The sequence below is a fragment of the Marmota monax genome, unplaced genomic scaffold, assembly GCF_021218885.2.
Source record: "Marmota monax isolate L192 unplaced genomic scaffold, Marmota_monax_Labrador192_F-V1.1 WCK01_AAM20220418_F8-fsc00030, whole genome shotgun sequence".
NCBI classification, from domain to species: Eukaryota; Metazoa; Chordata; class Mammalia; order Rodentia; family Sciuridae; genus Marmota; species Marmota monax.
The window spans coordinates 5,967,031-5,987,412 of record NW_026691988.1 but is presented as its reverse complement, the minus strand read 5'-3'; positions in this window follow the sequence as shown (position 1 = coordinate 5,987,412).

Genomic DNA, 20,382 nt, shown 5'->3' with positions numbered 1-20,382 from the left:
ATATATATATTTGTAACTGGCAAGTGGAGACCTCTCTCTGCTTCCTGATCTCATGTGAGCTGCTTCCCTCTGTCACACACTCTGCCATGATGTTCAGCCTTACCTCAAGCCCCAACAAATGGAACTGGCCTTCTATGACTAAGACCTCTGTGAGTCCTCAAATAAACTCTTTCTCCTCTGTGACTGTGCTGGTTAGGTCCTTTAGTCATAGACGCAAAAAAGGTAACTAAAACAATGGATAAGGATCATATATCTGTTCTTCCAGTTGGAATAACTAAATTTCTGCCTCACATAAAGTTATTACATTAAGTATGAGAATAGAGAGTATAGAGTCAGGGATGCCTTGTTCCTCAGGATTCTCCCCAAATATTTTCTGTTATGTTCCTTCACCATAAAGATAATTCCTCCCATTTTGTCACTTGAGTGGTGAACAACTTAGGGATGGAGTCTGATGCTATGACCTGGCTTTATAACCCAAACATGTTTTCTCCTCCTCCCCTCAGAGAATCTGTGACAAAAGTCACTGAACTAAGATCTCTCAGAGATTATCAAAAGTCGCTCGGCTAGTTTCAAAGAGGTAGAAACAGGAAGGACAAGGTCCATATTCAAAGCTCATTTCTCAGTGAGATTTTTGATAAGAAGCTAATGGATTTCCCCAAATGACTCTGACTGGCAGCCAAGTGAACTTTTAAGGTATGACAGAAAGTCTTCAACCTGGAAAAAGTTACTTACTCTTGAACTTTCTTAAAGGCGATGTCCCAGGCTTCAGATCTACCATGTCCATCCTAATAGATATGTAGTAACATATCTAAGGCAGTGTCTTTGAGACGAGGGAAATCTTGGAATTTTGATGGAATAACCAAAGATCTTAGTTGTCTGCTGGAGAAGGGCAGTCTTTCTTTTACTGTTCTTGCCTAGCAGGATATGGAATATCCTTACCATCATTGCATGCTGTTTTTCCTTTTCCCTTTTCTATTAGTTTTTGTCCTGTTTTCCCCTACTTCTCATATATTTGTGCACTAGTGATAATTTTTCTAATTATCATTTAGCCTGATCTGGATCTGATCAGAATTGACAGCACTTGAAGTTCCCAAATTTAGGGCATAATTCAGTAGCTGGATGTGACTGAGTTTTCTACTACTACTGTAGTAGGACAGTTGCATATATTTGCAATGGCAAATGGAATAGTTGATTTATATTAAGAGGAACTAGAGATATAAGGCAAAGGTATGTGTGTGCATGCACATATGTGTCCTTTTGTGTGTGTGTTCATACATGCCTTGAGCAGCCAAAGAGTGAAATGTAGGGGAAACTTTTCTTTATTAGCCTAGAACTCATCTCCTTTTTGGGAAGAGTGTTCTTCTCCCATGTTTTGAGGAGCTACTTCTCTCTGCCTAGCCCAAACTGACTATAGTGTCCTTGGTGAATATAGAAAAGTATGTTTTTGATCTAAGTTGGGCCAACTATATAGTATCCATGCTGTAATTGATTTATTGCCTGTCACTTCCAAATTCATTGTTCTGTGAAGTTGGATCTGGACTCTTAAGTTCTCTTAGTAAAGAATGATGGCTAAACATTGAAATAAGAAAGTTCTAGCATGTCTGTCAGACAGGCTCCTGCAATAAAGAAGTCCTATCTAGAATCCACCTTCTGCAGCACAAGTGGTTTTCCCAGCCCTATTCAGGGGTCTAAAGGATAGTGGTAAAGGAAACTTCTATTTGGCATAATTCAGAGTGTTTGTCCAGCATATCAAGAGTGAGAGATCCAGAATTGGCAGTTGCTAATGTGTTTATAAGGTTAAGTCTTAGGAGGAATGGGATTGGAAAGTAGGTGGCAAGGAAGTCTGGGGAAAAGGCAGACTTCTTCAAATGGGTGCAAACTGTTAAGATATTTATGTCCTAACTGAAGACACACCAAAGGTATATGCTGTGGAGGAGACTGTTAATAACTAGGTGGATAGAATGGCACACCCTGAAGATGTCAGTCAGCATCTTTACTCAGTCACTCCACTGCCTGATCAATAGACCTATGATCTGCCCAGTCTGGCTGGGCACAAATCACGAGCCACTGAAGCAGGAAAAACTTTATTTCTGAACTCCACCAGCACACTCTACACACGCTCCCCGGGAACTCTCCTGAACGCCACACGGCTCCTTCAGGAACCACCAACCAGAAATCCCTCCTCTGGCACTTCCCCAACCAATGCGAACTCTCCAGGAATCCCCACGAGAACTCCAAAGTAGCGGCCGAGGTGGATAGTAAAGGTCTAATATACAATTGAATCAATTCAGCATCATCTTAATGGCTCGCCTCTCAACGAATACTATTGGCAAAATGCCATGAGCCATTCTGACTTGGCTGTGGCTCTCAGCAATGATCAAAGTGGTCATGGTGGTGGGAATGGAAGTTATGCTCATGTTCAACAACCTGGATGTCTCCTTATTAAGGCTCACCTTGCCAACACTACTGCCAAATGCTTAATCCCTCAAGAGGAGAGAACCACTGTGAGTCCCTAATATGCCACCATCCCTGGGGACAATGAACTAGCCATCTGGTGGCAGGTTGATTACATTGGATTTCTTCCATCATCCAACAAAGATTTGTCCTTATTGAAATAATCACATATTCTGGAAATTGCTTTGCTTTTACTCCTCATAATGTTCCTGCCAGCGTGACTCTCTGGGAACTCACTAAATGCCTCATCTACCCTCAGTGAATTCTACTCAATATTGTCTCTTCTTGGGAACTCATTTTACATCAAAAGTGCCTACAGAATTAATTGGGCTGACCAAATACACCATCACAGGGAAGCAGCTGGCTTCACCGAACAGTGAAATGACTTATGGACAATTTAGTTATGGTCCCAGCTGGGAAAGAGTGCCCTAGAAAAATAAGATTCTGTCTTACATGACATGCTTTGAGTCATGAGGCACTCTCTCCCATAGCTAAGACACATTTGAATCAAGATGCTGCAGAGAGAATGACTCATCTCATGATATCACCTAACAACCTTCTCTTGGAATTTTTTCTTCCTTACCTGGGAAATTAGCTGCTGGTTTAGAGATCTTAGACCCCAAGGGGAAAGTGCTTCCGTCAGGAGATGCAACAATGATTTCACGAGACTGAATGGCAGACTACCACCTGACCATTGGGTTCTTTATTCTTCTAAAGCAAAAGGAAAAGGCAAAAGGTAATCTGTCTGATGGAGTGATTGATCCTAATTACCAAAAAGAAATTGGCTTTCTTCTGTACAGTGGAGGCAAGGAGAGCAGTGTAGAATCCAGGGTATCTTTTTAGTGTTTCCCAATATTAAGATCAATGAAAACTGACAGTGACCAAAAATAAAAGGTAGAGTGTTTGAGGAGTTGGACCCTTCAAAACTGACCATTTTTTTGGATCACTTTACCAGGTAAAGAAACCCAAGCAGCTCACATTCTGACTGAGGTTAGGGGAAATACAGAATGAGTGAGAAAAAAATGAAGCCATAAATATCAATTTTAGACTTGTGGTACAAGGACTATAGAAACAAAGACTAGTATCTTTGGATATTTTCTATTGACTTGTTCTGGGTATCAATTTGTATTTACTAACCATTTTCTTCTCATCATTCCTCGCCATTTTTATTTATATCCAAATTGTTGGCAGGCGTATTAATTTTCCAGAGTTCCTATAACAAAGTACCATAAATTCAGTGGATTAAAACAGTAGAAATGTATTCTCTCACAGCTCTGGGTAGTCCAGATTCCAGATATTTATAGGTTAGTTCCTTTCACAAGCAATAAAGGAAAATGTGTCCCATGCATTTCTCCTAGTTTCTGATGGCTGCCTGACAATCTTTGCATTCCTTGGGTTATGACTTATCACTCCATTCCCTCTCTCCATCTCCATATCATTTTTGTCTCAACCTCCCCTTTTTTCTTGTAAACACCAGCCATTGATTTTAGGTCCCACCCTTCAATGCAGGGGGACTTCATTTTGACACTGAATTACCTTTGCAAAGACTTATTTCCAAATAAGGTTCCAATCACAGGCACTGCTAGGTAGCACTTAGGTTTTTTATTTTTAAAATAGATTTATTCATTTGTTGAGATATAATTCACATATCATACAATGAATCCACTTAAAGTGTGCAATCTAATGGTTCTTAGTGTGTTCACAAAGTAATGAAACCATCACCACAATCAATTTTGGAACATCTTCATCATCCAAAAAAAGAAACTCTGTGCCTATTCATCATTTTTCCCCCTGTCTTCAGCTATCCTTTCCCCTTTATACTCGGGCCACTAGCTTATACTTTTAGACATATTTTTCAAGGTCACAATGCGACTCTATACAGAAGTTGACTTCACTATTAGTCTTCAGGTAATAGACTATTTGGAGGAACTATGAGTGAATTTGAGGATTAATTTATATATCCAGTGATGGATACAATAACTCCTGGGATTCTAAGTTTCCTCATTTTGTGGAAAGGGTCAACGTCACTTATAAGAAAGATAGCTATATCTATCACTAAAAAATCTAGCACCGTTTGGGTGTAGAAAGGGGCATGTGGAAACTGAGAAGTCAGCCAGGTGCCTGAAATGTATGTAGCTGCTATGTTATGAGCCACTTCTCCAACATCTGACTCCTGCAGCAATGACCCCCAACCCCAACCCTTCCAGGGAGAGTGCCTCTAGAGAGAAACCTCCCTGTCATCTGCTTTTCTTACCACACAGAAGGTCGATTGCCAGTGAATTCTACCTGTGAAGCATTATAGGTTCTGTCATTCAGGGAGCCATGATCATGTCCTCTCCAATAAGACCTGAAGATCAGCCACAATGGTGCAGGTTAAGGTGAAGCAGATGGAGGGAGGCTCTGCTTTGTGTCCTCCATCTCAGCCCTAGGGGTCTTGCCTGCTCCTTCTATGTGTTATTTTTATATTACTTAGAGTTTTCTTTATTTCTTACTAGCCAACCCATTAACATTTCCAGCACCCTGTTAGAGATTTTTTTAAATTACTGTTTCTGCTTAAAATTACTGTATGATTTAGCTTTCCTAATTGAATTCAATACCCCACCTTCCTGAACTATTATGAATGGATGGAAATAAGGTATGTGATCAAGCCAGCACATGTTATTGTTTGGATCTGGAATATTTCCCAGAAGCTCATGTGTTGAAAGTATGGTTCCAGATGCAGCAAGATTCAGAGGTAGGGATTTTATGCACTCAATAATTGGCTTCTGAGGGTTCTGTCTTCATCAGTGGATAAATTCACTCTAATGGGTTAATTCATTGATAGTTGGATGGACTACTGGGAGGTAAAATCTTGTTGGAGAAAGAAGTTGTTTTAGTCAGCTTTTTCACTGCAGTGACTAAAAGGACTAGAACAACTGTAGAGGAGGAAAGGTTTATTTAGGGGCTCATGGTTTCAGAAGTATTAGTCCATAAAAGGCTGGCTCCATTCCTTGGGGGTTCAAGGTGAGGCAGAACATTATGGCAAAAGAGTATGGCAGAGGGAAGCAGCTCACATGATGATCAGAAAGTAAAGAGAGACAGAGAGAGAAAACTCCACTCCAGATACAAATGTATACCCCAAATCCACACCCCAATTCTCACCTTCTCCAGCCACACCCTACCACTTCAGTTACCACTCAGGTTAATCTATCAGGGGATTAATGCACAGATTGTGTTAAGACTCTCACAACCCAATCATTTCTCCTCCAAACCTTGCATTGTCTCACACATGAGCTTTTGGGGGACATCACATCTAAACCCTAACAGTAGTTCACCAGGGGTATGGCCTGGAAAAGTTTATCTTCTTGGAGGCCCCCTTCCTCCTACTCTCTTTCTCTGCTTCCCTACTGCCATAAGTGAACAGAATTCCTCCACCATACCCTACCACCAGGTTGTTCTCATCCAAGACCCAGAGGAATGGAATCAGCCAGCCATGGACAGAAACCTCTGAAACTGTGAGCCCAAATAAACTTTTCCTCCTCTGAGTTGTTCTCCTCAGGTATTTTGGTCACAGCAATTAAAAGGTGACTAACACAGGTAGCCTACTGCTGTATTTATTAAGGTGCAGCTTGGCGAAAGAGCAATTTCCTTTTCTGTAGTGGAACTGGGAGGGTATGAATCCAAAGCAACAAGTTGACATTTCCTCCTCTGTGAAGATGAGGATGATATTTACAGATAACAAAGCTGGCATAGACAGAAGCAGAAGTAGAATGAAAGATTTAAAGAAAAGTGAAACAAGTGTTAAACTGCTTACTTACATGGGAAGACTCAATAGTGTAAAGATGTCAGTTCTCCTTAAATGCAGCTATAAACATGATCCAAATTAATAGCCAATGACAATTAATTATGAAATTAATCAGATTCAGATTCCAAATTTAATCTGGAAAATAAAATGCAAAAGCATAACAAAATTTTGCAAAAGAAGAACATAAATATTGCCAGATAGAAAAACACACTGAAAAGCAATAATAATTAATACAGTTTAGTGATGATACAAAGATGGAGAAGAATGTGAGTGGAAAAGTTCCATTTATTTAAAGAAATTTAGCAAATGATAAAGGTAACATTTTAATTCTATTCGGCAAGGATACATTGTTAACAAATGGTATTAAGTCAATTGGCCAGCCATTAGATAAAATACATACGTAGTAAGTTCTTATTTTATAACAAAAGTACATTCCACATAGATTACAGATCCCCTCTATCTTTGATTATAGCCCCTACTGAAGGAGTTCTTATAACATTTTTCAAATGTATAAATTTCAAAGATCCTCATCTGTGTTAGGTTTTATTGTCAAATCTGTATCCTTGATTCATATAATTTATTTATAAATGATTATGCAACTTCTTTTTCTACACAAATAATACATGAACACATTTTCTTTGTAGAAATGCAGAACTTACACACACAAAATGAAATCTCCTCGAATCCCCTCTGCCATCTCATTCTCCTCCTCAGAGTTATTATATTATATGACATCTACTTTATATCCAGAAATTCTCCACTGTTCTAGTTTTCAGGTGGCCCCCAGACTTGTATTTAATGCTTTTATAAATTAATTTTCTTTTTATTTCTTCTATTAATTTAATTGGATTTCAGAAATATAAACAGGTAAATATGTGTTGTTAGGCCAAAAGCTCAGTTAGGCATTTTAACAATTCAATTTATAACAAAAGTTAAGATAAATATTAACATTATTTTAAAATATACAACATTTTAAAAATTATTTTGATATGCATTTTAATCTTTAATGTTGAAAATATTGCTCACTATATTTCTATTCTGGAAATTGTATGACACATACTTAGCAACTCAAATTGGGGAAAAGAGTTGCATGTTGAAGCAAGAAGAGTCCTTAAGACTTGTACTGTTTGAAAGAGAAGTTAAAGTATGATGAATTTTAGATCTTATTGTTAGGTAAGGGAACTAAAACAACATTATCACAAGAGAATCAAACAGTGTACAAATTCCTTTCTAGCAGACGAAAGAAAGTGAAATAAAAAACATGTAAACAAATACAAAGTAGAGAGGAAAAAATAAAGCATAGGAAAGTAGAACAAGTAGAAAGCACAAAGCTAGAAAGTGGGAACAAATTTTAAATTTTTAGGAATTATAATATGTGTAAATGCATTCAATTGACTCAAAAAGTCAGAAAGTGCAATAATGAATTAAATCAATTATATTATGTATATAAATATATTGAGTTCACCAGTTAAATGACAGGGATTTCCTGGCATAATGGCTCATGCCTATAATCCCAATGGCTTGGGAAGCTGAGGCAGGAGGATCTCGAGTTCAAAGCCATCCTCAGCAAAAGCAAGGTGCTAAGCAACTCAGTGAGAACCTGTCTCTAAATAAAATACAAAGTAGGGCTAGGGATGTTGCTCAGTGTTCGAGTGCCCCTGAGTTCAATCCCTAGTACCAAAAAAAAAAAAAAAAAGAAGAAAGAAAGAAAGAAAGAAATGACAGAGATTGTGTTCTGGTGGGTTAAAAAATAAATAAGTAATTAAAGAAAGAAATTTAAGAATATACAAGAAGATGGAAAGACGTCTCACATTTATGCATAGCCAGAATAAATATTGTTAAAATGGTCATTGTTAAAATACTACTAAAAGTAACAAATGATTCAACACAATCCCCATCAAATCACCATTAACTTTCTTCACAGAATTAGAAAGAACAGTCCTAAAATTTATTTGAAAGAATAAAAGACCTAAAGAGTCAAAATAATTCTAAGTAAAAAAAAATTTTTTTGAGATATCACAATACCTAACTTCAAATTATACTACAGAGCTATAGTAACAAAATTTGCATAGCATTGGCTTAAAAATAGACACACAGACCAATCACACAGAAAGAAAAAAACAGAGACAAGCCCACTCATTTATAGCCACCTGATCCTTGACAAAGGTGTCAAAAACACTGAAGAAAAAGACATCTTTTTAAACAAATGGTGGGAAAACTGGTTATCCACATGTAGTAGGTTGAGACTAGATGTTTATCTGTTACCCTGCACAAATATCAACTAAAAATGAATCAAAGACCTAGGAAATAGATGAGAAATTGTGCAACTCCTTGAAGAAAATGTAGGGTCGATACTCCAGCTTGTAGGCACAGACAATGAATTTCTCATTAGGAACCCTGAAAATAATGTCAGTAGTTAATAAATGGGATGGCATCAAATTAAAAAGCTTCTGCACAGCAAAGGAGACAATTAAGAATGTGAAGAGAGAACCTACAGAATAGGAGAAAGTCTTTGCTAGCTACTCTTGTGACAGAGGACTAATGTCTAGAATATATAAAGAACTCCAACAACAACAACACACATACTCACAATACCCACAAATAACAAAATTAATAAATGGGCAAATGAACTAAACTGACACTTCTCAAAATAAGAAATACAAATGGCCTACAAATACAGAAAAGAATGTTTAACACCATTAGCAATTAGGGAAATGCAAATGAAAACTACCCTGAGATTTTTTTTCACTACAATCAAACTGGCAGCCTTTGAGAATACAAACAATAATAAGTGCTGGAGACGATGTGGAGAAAAACGAACACTTTTACACTGTTGATGAGACTGTCAATTAGTACAGCCACTATGGAGATCAGTATGGAGGGTCCTTGAAAGACTAGAAATGGAACCACCATATGACTATACCACTCTTCGGTATTTATCCTGAAGAATTAAAGTCACCTTGTCTTAGTGATACCTGCATACCCATGTTTATAGCAGTACAATTCACTATAGCCAAACTAAGTTGAAGTGTCCATTAACAGTTGAATAGATAAAGAAAATATGATATATACATACAATGGAGTTTTATTCAGTCATAAAGAAAAATGAAATCATGTCATTTTGCAGGAAAATGAATAGAACTTCAGAATATTATATCAATCAAAATGAATCAAACTCACAAAGTCAAAGTTCATATGATTTCTTTAATATGTGGGAGCTAGAGAGGAAAAAGGAAAAGAAAGGTGCATGGCAGGGGTCATGAAAATCAAAGGGAGAGCAGTAGAATAGAGACAAGGACCAGGGCGAGGGAGGAGGGCAAAAAAGGGGAAAATACTGGGGAATTATATTTGCCAAATTATACTGTTATGTTGTTTGCATGTACACACTATATGTAACAACAAATTCTACTATTATTAACAACTATAATACACCAATTAAAAATATGTAAATCTAAATAAATCTATTGCAAACCTATGTATGAGTAAGCTGGCCTCAGTGGCAGACGCCTGTAACCCCAGACACTCAGGAGGCTGAGGTAGGAGGATACCAAGCTCAAGGCCAGCCTGAGCAACATAGTGAGACTTTACCTCAACAAACAAAAAATAACAGCAAGAGTGACTCAGGAAGAAAGGAATGGATCTCTGGATTTTGGAATTGCCCAACCCTACTGATGAAAACTATGAAAAATGCTGAGGGTGGAGGTGGAATATCTAGATGACTTTCTTTTTTTTAATTGATTTTATTTTTTAAATACATGACAGTGGAATGCATCACAATTCTTATTACAGATATAGAACACAATTTTTCATATCTCTGTATATAAAGTATGTTCACACCAATTCATGTCCTTATACATGTACTTTGGATAATGATGTCCATCATATTCCACCATCATTGCTAACCCCTTGGCCCCTTCCTTTCCCTCCCACCCCTCTGCCCTATCTAGCGTTCATCTATTCCTCCCTGCTCCCTATCTCTACCCCACTATGAATCAGTCACCTTATATCAGAGAAAAAAATCGCCATTTGTTTTTTTGGGATTGGCTAACTTTACTTAGCATTATCTCGAAGACTTTCTTAAAAGCAAATACTAAAATACTATGAGACCAAAATTGAGAACAGAGAAGAAGGAAGAAAAGAAAATGGGCATTGGAAAGTGCTTATACCCTGTGGACGTTTGCCCATCCTGAGATTTTAAACCTTCCTTTTGATATCTAATTGCCCAGAGATTACACAAAGTGGAAAGTTGAATGGGAGGCCCTCCTGACCCTACAGTGGGATGGACATAAAAGGGCTGTATCCTGAGGGTAAGAATTCACTTGAAGTCGATAACTCCTCCTGTGGTTGTTTCCATTGCCTTGGTGGTCCAAGGGATTTCAAACTTTGAATTTAGGTTAAGATGATCTCAGGCTGATAGTATTCCTAGTTGCATAGCAGAAACAGATCTCTCTGGGAGGCAGATTCCTGGTAGGCTTCAAATTATTCCCACAAGTGCCTTTCCAAGTACTAATAGCAGCACATAAATAGGTTTAAACAGGCACAGAAGACTGGAAGGTAACATGAGCAAGAACCAACAGGAACAACAGACAACAGAAACAGAACCACAGATACTTGATATTTGTACCTAACAGATTATAAAGCAAGCAATAAAGTGACTACGATTATTTAATAAAAGAAAAGCTATCTTAAACAGATTAAACTTGTAAGATAAAATGAATAAAGAGCAAAGAAAAGTGGGCAAGAAAATAGTAAATCTAGCACATACTGAAATTGAATGTATAAAAGAACACACAATAGCATGGCATCGAAAAATAGAAAACTAATGTGTAATAGCATTTATGTTGGGAAGGAGTAAATGGAACCAAACAGTCTAAGCTTGTGCTATTAGGAAGGAAGGTAAAGGTTAAGTATGCATGCTTAGTAGGATAACTGCTCAAAGAATAGAAACAGACTATGACTTCCCACTGGTAAAGAGCAAAAATCAAATGACTCTAAGAAATAGTCCACTGAAAAGAAGCAAGAAAGGAAAGAGAAGTATATAATGAACAGGCAGAACAAAACTCTCTCTCTCTCTCTCTCACACACACACACACACACACACACACACACACACACACACACAAATGGTAAATTAAAACCCAGATATTTGGAAGGGTACATTAAATCTAAATAGACTAAATGCTATGGTTAAAAGTGAAATTTATGAGAAAAGCATCTGTATTCCCAGCAACTTGGGAGGCTAAGGCAGGAGGACCCCAAATTCAAGGCCGGCCTCAGCAACTTAGTGAGAACCTAAGCAACTTAGACCCTAAGAATAATAAATAAATTGCAGAATAATTTAAAATCCAGATATATATAGGGTATAAGACACATCTAAACATAAAGCTATAGAAAGACTGAAAGCTAAAGTATGAAAAAGTCTGAAACAATGTAACTTGCAAATCCTAACCAAAACAAAGTTAATATAGCTAGACAAGACAGCTTTTAAAAGAAATAATAAAGATCACTATGTAATGATAAAATATCGGGCTGGGCATGGTGGTGAAAGCCTGTAATCCTATTAACTCCTGGGTAGGGGGTAGTAGTGGAGGCAAGAGGATCGTAAGTTTGAGGCCAGCCCTGGTAACTTAAAGAGGCTATAAGCAACTTACTGAGACCCTGTCTCAAAATTCAAAATAAAAAGAAATGGGGATGTGGCTCTGTGGTTAAGCCCCCTGGGTTCAAATCCTGGTACCAATAAATAAATAAAATATCAGATCACCAGGAAGATTTGACAATTTTAAATTTGTATGTACCTATTAATATAGCCTCAAAATAAATAAAGCAAAGTGAGGGAATTAAAAGGTGGAAAATACAAATCCATAACACTATTGGAAGATACTTATACCTTTCTTAGAACTTGATTAAACCAGTATTTAAAACAAAGCATTCAAGAAATAGAAGATTAGATCAATAAATATATGAAAAAATGTCCAACTTTTCTAGTAATTAGATAAATGCAAAACAAAACTACTTTAGGATTCCATCTCAATCCAGTCAGAATGGCAATTAACAAGATTACAAGCAACAATAAGTGTTGGTGAGGATGTGGGAGGAAAGGTGCATTCATACATTGGTGATGGGACTGCAAATTGGAACAGTCAATCTGGAAAGCAGTGTGGAGAATCCTCAGAACACTTGGAATGGAACCACCATCTGACCCAGCTATTTAATTCCTTGGTCTATATTCAAAGAACTTAAAAACAGCATATTACAGTGACGCAGCCACAGCAATGTTCATAGCAGCACTATTTGCAATAGACAAATGTGGAACCAACCTAGATGCCCTTCAATAGATGGATGGATAAAGAAACTGTGGTATATATACACAATAGAATATTACTCATCATTGAAAGGCAATAAAATTATGGCATTTGCAGATAAATGGACGGAGTTAGAAAATATCATGCTAAGCAAAGTAAACCAATCCCTAAAAACCAAAGGCCAAATGCTTTCTCTGATAAGTGAATTCTAGTCTATAATGGAGGTGGGGGAGTGCATTGGATGAGTGTAGGCCAAAGGGAAGGGAGAAAAGGAAAGTGAGCATGGGGATAGGGAAGATGGTGGAATGAGACAGACATCATTACCCTAAGTACACGTATGATTGCATGAATGGTGTGACTTTACTTTATGTATAACTAGAGAAGTGAACATTTGTTCTCCATTTGTGTACAATGAATTGAAGAGCATTCTGCTGTCATGTATAACTGATTAGAACAAAGAAAGAAAGAAAGAGAGAGAGAGAGAAAGAAAGAAAGAAAGAAAGAAAGAAAGAAAGAAAGAAAAGATTAACATAACACAAAGAAAATGTCTGAGCTAACCCAAACACGCGCACGCGCACACACACACACACACACACACACACCCCATTTGGGAACAAATATTTTTAAGCACATATAGAACATATACAAAAATTGACTAAACATTGCACCATACAGCAATTAAAAAAAAAGTCAATGGATTGACAACATTCAAACATGTTCCCTTGAACACAATATTTAAATTAGAATCAATAACACTAATATAACATGAAATTCTTATATATTTGAAGATTAAGAAATTCCATTTGAAATAATTTATGGACCAATGAGAAATTTTAATAGGAATTAGAAAATATTTTAAACTTAATGACATTAAATATGCTATTGGTAAATTCTGTGATCTAGCTGAACTATAGGGAGTTTAAAATCTTTCATGCATACATATCAGCAAATAAAGAAGGCTGAAATTAATGAATTTTGTCAGCAGTAAGAAATTAAAATAAACAAAGTAACCTTACAGAACATAAAGAGAAAAAAATATTAACTATTATAAAATAAATTAATAAAATGAAAGTAACCGTAACAGAAAATTAATAGGGCCAAAAGTTGGTTCTTTAAAATAACTAATAAAATCATAAATATCTGCTTAATTAAGATTGAGAAAAAAGAAGGTAGAAATAATTTATGTGGAATAAAAAAGGAAACATTATTACAGATACTCTAATCATTAGACAACAATAAGAGTGTATGATAAACTTTATACAAAAGAATTTGAAGATATAGAAGATAAGAAAAAATTCCTAGCAAACATTTTTTTCCATAATTAAGATCTCAAATGAATGGTCAAAACCAAATTTTATGAAGAAATTCCAGTTCCATATGACTTATGTGGGTAGCTTAACCAAAGAAGAAAAATAATTGTGATCTTTTTATTTATTTATTTTTATGTGGTGCTGAGAATTGAACCCAGTGCTTCACACATGCTAGGCAAGCCCTTTACCATTGAGCCACATCCCCAGCCACAAATAATTTCAATCTGACATAAAAATAGAAAAATAAGAAATACTAAAAAAAGAAAAAAATACTTCCAGATTTCTTTTATGAAACTAAAATGTCTTAGTATCAAAGCATAACAAAGGAAGTGCGAGATATGAAAATTACCAGCCTGTGGTAATATGTAAAATTCTTGAACAAAACAGTGGAGAGGTGATAATTTCTTCAACAACCTGTGCTAGAATAATTTGGTAGCCAAATTCAAAAGAAAAAAAAAGAAGTTCAATCCAATCCATATCTTCATACCTTGTACTATACATAAAATTAATTCAAAATGGATCCTAGACCTAAAACTATGGAACCTCTAGAAGGAAACATAGGGAAAACCTTTCTGATATTGTATTGGATAAGTATTTCTTATATATGACATTAAAAGAATACCCAGTAAGGCTAAACTAATACACAGGACTTTATAAAAATGAAAATTCCTACTCTTTGAAAAACATTGTGAATAGAATGAGAAGGTAAGCCAAATTTGCAGAAAATATTGCAAATCACATATTTTATAAATAGCCCTAAGAACTCAATTATAAGCAAACAATTCAATAAAGTAATAAACAAAAGATTTTCACAGACATTTCACTGAAGATACACAGCTGGCAAATAAGCATGTGAAAAGATGCTCAAAAGAATTTGTGAGCAAAGAAGTGTGAATGCAACCACAATGAGATGCTGCTGCACACCTGAAATTTTAAGAAAGAGATCGTACCGAGTGGTGAAAAGGAGATGCAAGAAACAAAACTCATATACTACTGGAAGAATGTAAAATAGTAATGCCACTTTTGAACACCATTTGGCAGTATATTAAAAAATTAAATCTGTACCTCTCATCTAATACAACCATTCTACTCCTAGAAATGAAAATGTAGGCTTATATCAAATCTGCATAGCAGCTTCATTTGTAACAGAAGCGGGAAACAATCCAGATATTCACAAGCAGGTGAATGGGTAAGCCAACAGTGACATCTCCACAAAGTAGAGTACTACTCAGAAATAAAGAGGTCTGAATAATTGATACAGGCAAGAGCAACTCCGATGAATCTCAGAATAATTATAATTATGCCTAGTGAAAAAAGTCAGGTCTAACTAAGAACATGCTGCATGTTCCAGTTATATAAACTTCTAGGAAATTCAAACTAATACATAGTGACAGCAGATTAGTGATTCCTTGGGGATGAAATAAGGGAGTAGGAAGAGAAAAGAGATTCTAAAAGGGCATATGGGAACTTTGGGGAGTGATGAAAATGTTCATTATCTTGATTGTGGTAGTGGTTTTATGAGTGTATACATATGTTAAAATTTATTGAATTATACACTTTAAATATGTGTGGTTTATTATATGTCAATAAAACTCTCAAATATTGTTTTCACATGACAAAATAATTTTTGCATTAAATGAATAGGTTAAAAAGGAAAATCAGTTGACTATTTTAGTAGATGCAGAAAAGCACTAGACAAACTTTAATATGCATTCATTATTTAAAACATAACACAGGGTCAGAAATAAAACCCAGTTTTCTTAAACTGATAAAGAGTATTTACAATAATAATAACATATCAAATGTTGAAATGCCAAAGACTTTGCCTCTAGAAAAAGGATTAGCTAGAAATGAGGCAACACACCTGCCACCACCATCACCATGTCGAGATACAGCACCATCCATGTTGGGACACCAGGCAGGGCCTGGAAGTCCATTATCAAGGTGCCTGCAGGTTTGGTTACACCTGAGGTCTTCCTACTAGGTGTGCTAATAGCCACCATCTTGCTGCAGAGGTGGGAAAGAGTGGACTTTCCCCAGCTCCATAAGTCCTAAAGCACTTGGCAACTGATGGGGCTGGCTACAGTGATTTGGAAGGTTGGAAGAGGGTGTGAGGGCATCGTGCTCTCAGCTCATCTGGTACCCATTGGGTTCCCAGGGCCCACTTGGGTTGGCACTTTGGGCCCCAGTACCAGCCCAGTCCCTGACTCCCTCCCCAGTTTGGCATCCCCCCATTACTTGGTCCCACCAGGTCTGGCATCAGTTTAGCACCCAACATGGCCCTATGGCTCCCAAATTTCCACTCTCCCAATCCTGTCCTAGAAACCAACCAGCCCAGTGCTCACAGCTTCATGGCTGGCCTGCAACTCTCACTACCTAGCCCTGATCTGCTTGATACAGAATAGCTCTCCACAATAGGCTCATAGAACAGGTCCCAACGCTCAGCCCACAGGAATGCCTGGGAGAGAAGTGCCTGATCTCAAAAGGGTGGGAACTTTAGACACCGAATTTAGAGACTAAATCAGAGACCAGAAATTGTGGGATCCACAGGTGACATAATGGGCTAAGATCAGGCTTCTACATCACATGAGTGGAACTGAAAGGAGATTCCTAGGGTGCAGTCTTCCAATGTGGACCTTGCCTCCAGGAGTTCTACCTCCAGGACTAACTCTCCAACTATAGCAACCCTCATCATCCTGAGGGTGGAGCTACCAGCAATCTCCAGACAACCCCACATATTGGCCAAAAAGGGAAGCTGAGAAACTTTTGAACTCCAATGGAAACAATTGCTCAATTTTCCTTCAAGATTTTTTTTTCTTTTCCCTCTCTCACATCCCCACCATTTTTGAGACCAAGTATTATTTATGGATCAGTTTATTGAGGACTGGGCTATCTGAATAACATATTATAGTTTTTTGCACATCCTTTAATTTTTAATTTTTTACTTCATATATATTTTTCCATTCACTTATCTGTTTTTCTGGATTCTCTTTCTCTCTTTTCTCCTGCTAACAGCCAACTTCTATTGATTCCTTTTTCACACTTCCTATAATCCTTTACTTCTAACTTCTTTCTTTCTCCCTCATAAAATCACATCCTACACCATTTCTCTCTTTGTCCACCATTAGACATGATAAACCCTTTTGCAAACCTACTGTTTATATTGCAGATAATAATTGAACACATCATTTCTGTTTATCATGACAAAACTGTAGACATCTTAATAGGAGCTATTTGGCTTAAGGCTGTATATTGTTTGCATTGGGTGGGGTTAATATTGATCTCCCCCTTAAATGTGAGTTTCTACAGGGTAGAAACTGCACTACCTCAGATTCATACTGCTAGATAGGAAGACACACAGATAAAATGAAAAAATAAGGGAACAAAGCACCCCAAACAAACTAAGATACTCCAAAATAGAATCCATGACAACACAGTAGAAGAAATGTCAGAGAAGTTCAGAATGTATATAGTTAAAGTGATCTGTGACATAAAGGATAATGTAAGGAGTGAGATCAGAGATAAATTTCGAGAGGTGACAGATCACTTTAAAAAAGAGATAGAGATTATAAAAAGAAATCAAATAGCAGTCTTCAAAATGACAGAATCAATAAACCAAATTAAAAATTCAATGGAAAGCATTATTAACAAACTAGTGAAACCTTAGGCAATGAAGACAAAATATACAACCTTGAAAATAAAGTTAACCACACAGAGAAGATGGTAAAAAACCATGAAAAAAATTTTCAAGAATTATGGTATAACATGAGAATATCAATTTAGGATTTATTGGAATAGAGCAAGGTGTGAAGATACAAACCAAAGGAATGAACAATCCTTTCAATGAAATAATATCAGAAATTTTCCCAAACCTGAAAAATAAAATGGAAAATCAAATACAAGAGGCTTATAGGACCCTAAATGTACACAATTACAACAGACCCACACCAAGTCACATTATAATGAAAATGCCTAGCATATAGGACAAGGATAGAATTTTAAAGTTTGCAAGAGAAAAGTGTCAGATTATAGAGAGGGGGAAACCGATTTGGATCTCAGCTGATTTATCAATCCAGACCCTCAAACCTAGGAGGTCCTGGAACAACATATACCAAGCTCTGAAATAAAAATGGATGCCAATCAAGAATTTTATATCCAGCCAAAGTAAGCTTTAAGATGAAATAAAACTTTCCGCACTATACAAAAAGATTAAAGAATTCAAAACTAGAAAGCCTGCTCTATGAAACATTCTCAGCAAAATATTATATGAAGAGGAAAAGAATAAAAGTGAACAGCAAAGGGAGGAACTACACTAAAGGAATAGTCAATCAAAGGAGAAACTAAGATTAAAAACCAGAAATAAACCAAAATGACTGGGAATACAAGTCATATCTTATTAATAACCCTGAATGTTAATGGCCTAAACTCATTAATCAAAAGACATAGATTGACTGGGAGTGGTGGTGCACACCTGTACTTCCAGTGTCTTGGGAGGCTGAGACAGGAGGATAGTCCAGAGGCAGCCTCAGCAACAGTGAGAAACTCTGCAACTCAGTGAGATGCTGTATCTAAATAAAATACAAAGTACGGCTGGGGATGTGGCTCAGTGGTTGAGTATCCTTGAGTTCAATTCCTAGTAATCCCCCTGCAAAGAAAAATACATAAATTAGTAGATTAGGTTAAAAACCAAGACCAAACAATATGCTGTCTCCAAGAGAATCATGACTTACATCATAGACAAAGACATCCACAGACCGAAGGTGAAAGGATGGGAAATAACATATCACTCACATGGATTGCATAAAAAAGCAGGGGTTTCCTTTTTAATATCAAATAAAGTGGAATTCAAGCCAAAGTTAGTCAGAAGGAACAAAGAAGGACATTTAGTACTGCTGAAAGGAATTATACATCAACAAGACATAACAATCATAAATATTTATTCCCCAAACAGGAGCATCTATGTACATCAAACAAACCCTTCTCAAGTTTGAAAATCAAATAGACCACAAAACAACAATACTGGGTGACATTAACATGTGTCTCTCATCACTGGATAGCTCTTAAAAAAAAAAAAACCTAAATAAAGAAGCTATAGAGGGCTGGGGATGTGGCTCAAGCGGTAGCACGCTCGCCTGGCATGCATAGGGCACTGGGTTTGATCCTCAGCACCACATAAAAATAAAATAAAAATGTTGTGTTCACCAAAAACTAAAAAATAAATAAATAAAAATAAATAAAAAGAAGCTACAGAACTACATAATACAATCAATAATTTAGACTTAACAGACATATGTAGAATATTTCATCCATCAATGAGCAAATACACTTTCTTCTCAGCAGCACATGGGTCCTTCTCTAAAATAGATCATAACTTATTCCACAAAGCACCTCCTTGCAAATACAAAAATATAGAGCTACTACAGTACATTCTATCATATCATAATGGAATAAAATTAGAAATCAATGATAAAATAAAAAAATAGAAGGCAACAACTGGAGACTAAATAACACACTATTGAATGATGAATGAATAGCAGAAGAAATCAGGGATGAAATGGAAAATACTTAGAGGTAAAGGAGAACACTGATACAACATATCAAAATCTCTGGGACACTATGAAGTTTGTGATCAGAGGCAAGTTCATTGCACTGGACTCACTCCTTAAAAGGATCAAAAGGAATAAATAAATGATCTAACATTGCATCTGAAAGCCCTAGAAAAAGAAGAACAAATCAACATCAAAAGCAGAAGAACACAGGAAATAATTAAAATCAGAGCTTAAATCAATGAAATTGAAACAAAAGAAACAAGTAAAAAAAATGACAAAACAAAAAGTTGGTTTTTTTGAAAAAATAAATAAAATTGATAAACCTTTAGCTATGCTAACAAAGAGAAAGAGAGAAAAAACTCAAATTATTAAAATCTGTGATGAAAAAGGAAATATCACAATGGACGCTACTGAATACAGATGATAATTAGAAACTATTTTGAAAATTTATCCTATATTCTAATAAAATAGACAAACTCAAAGACATCAACAAATTTCTAAATTCCATCAAAAGCCTGCCAATAAAGAAAAGCCCAGAACCAGACGAATTCTCAGCTGTGTTCTACAGGACCTTCAAAGAAGAATTAACACCAATACTCCTCAAATTATTCCATGAAATAGAAAAGGAGGAAACCCTCCCAAATTGATTATATGAAGCCAGTATCACCCTGATATCAAAACCAGACAAAGACACATCAAGGAAAGAAAACTTCAAACCAATATTCTTGAGAAACATAGATGCAAAAATTCTCAATAAAGTTCTGGCAAATTCCATACAAAAACATATTGAAAAGATAGTGTACAATGATCAAGTAGGGTTTATCCTAGGGGTGTAATGTTGATTCAACATATGGAAATACATAAATGTAATTCATCATATCTCTAGACTTAAAGAATCATAAGATCATCTCAATAGATGAATAAAATATATTTGACAAAATTCAGTACCCCTTCATGTTCAAAATACTAGAAAAATCAGGAAT